Here is a 1,833-nt window from a genome sequence, read left to right as displayed (position 1 = left end):
GCGAGGACCCCGGCCGGGGCGCCCGCCGCCCGCCGCCTCCTTCGCCGCGCCTCACGCCGCCCGCCCTGCAGATTCACGCCGCCGGCGGGGCGCCGTCTGGAACGCGATGTCCGCAGGCTCTCACGGGTCGTGAGGCCGCTTCGCTGGCAGGAGGCGGACGGCGGTCAGGCGGCAGCGGAGGCAGCCCCGCGCGGGGAGGTGGCGGCGGCCGGAGCGAGAGCCGCGGGGACCGGGCGCGCTGGCGGCCTCTGCCGGCCGAGAGGTGCAACAGCATCCCTCCGCGGGTCCTCCCGCTGGCCGCTCCCGCTGCGCCGTCGGAGACCAATACGGCGAGATGGACAGATGCGAGGCCCAGGTTTTGGAATGAGACTAATACATAGCACCATTTATCTAATAGCTCTTACTTGTATGCCAGAGTCACATTTTCTCCCTGAATCGTATCTAACCCGTTTATAGATGAGGAACCTTACGTTCAGAAAGCTTGAAAAAGGAACCTTAAGTTTTACAAAGCTTAAGAAACCCGCCAAAGAACTCAATGGTTGAAGATAGCGTCCCCGTTCTTGCAATCCTATTCACGGATATTGACCGGTTATATCAGGGGTTTGCCTAATCCTAATCAAGCCCCGTATTGAAAGAGGAGCTTTAAACCAGACCTCCAAATTCTCATAAATATCTCTTCTTTCACCCCCTCCTTCACTGACCCTATTAAGTTTGTGAGGCTGTAGTCTTTATCGCAGTTGACAATACACTTGAGTTTACTTTATAAACAGGTTAAAAAATATTATCAGGAAGCCAGCATTTGGAGGCTTTCATTTCCTTTCTTGGGGGTGGGAGGAGAAAGCGGAAGAGATGTGAGAGGGGAAGGAATAGGGAAGAGAAAGGGGAACGAAGAAGATAATGGAAGAATACATTTTACCTATCAAACTTCAATTTAGGTGTGGCCACCATCCGAGGTGGCCACCACTCTTGCTATATGCTCTGTGGAAACAGGCTAACTTTACAAAGTGTTCTAAATATCACAAGGAAGTGGGATATAGCAGAAAAGCAACAACCTGCATGGGTTTCAGATAGGTAGGATCCTGAACCTGGCTGGCTCTGCCAAATGGATTATAGGATCCCAAAATGGACATGTTACAGGAAAGGGGACCTGGCTCTTGGCGGGTCTGCCTAGAACTGGCCAGTAGTATGTGGGTTCTTGATTTCACAACAGGAGCCCAGGTGACATGAGGGTTTATTAAAGCTGGGGACAGGCCCTGGCCGGTTTGGCTTAGTGGATAGAGCATCAGCCTGTGGACTGGAGGGCCCTGTGTTCGATTCTACTCAAGGACACATGCCCGGGTTGCAGGCTCGATCCCCAGTAGGATCAGCAGGAGGCAGCTGATCAATGATTCTCGTCATGTTTCTTTCTCTCTTCCTCTCTCCCTGCCTCTCTGAAATCAACAAAAATATATTTTTTAAAAAATAAAAAATGTATATAGGAATTAATAAAAATTATCATCTATAACTTGTAACTAGTAATAATTAATGTCGTTTTTAAACATTCGTTTAAAATCTTGCTTGGCGTTGACTTGTATTGACATAACCTTCAAACACGTGGTATCTACAGAACGTGTGAAGTGCAATTAACAAGTTTTGCTTGAAAAAGTTTGTGTCTGGTTTGGTTTTTGTTGCAAAACTAGGGCTAAGAAGATGGCGGATGAAGAGCATATTCGGCACTGCATGCTTTACGAATTCCAATTAGGAAGAAAAGCAAGTGAGGCTGCAAAAAACATCTGTAGTGCTCTTGGTCAAGATGCAGTTAGCGCCAGAAAATGCCAGCATTGGTTTGAGAAA

Source organism: Pipistrellus kuhlii, unplaced genomic scaffold (genome assembly GCF_014108245.1).
Source record: "Pipistrellus kuhlii isolate mPipKuh1 unplaced genomic scaffold, mPipKuh1.p scaffold_m20_p_17, whole genome shotgun sequence".
NCBI classification, from domain to species: domain Eukaryota; kingdom Metazoa; phylum Chordata; class Mammalia; order Chiroptera; family Vespertilionidae; genus Pipistrellus; species Pipistrellus kuhlii.
The sequence above is the reverse complement of the archived record's forward strand: the minus strand, read 5'-3'. Positions refer to the sequence as shown.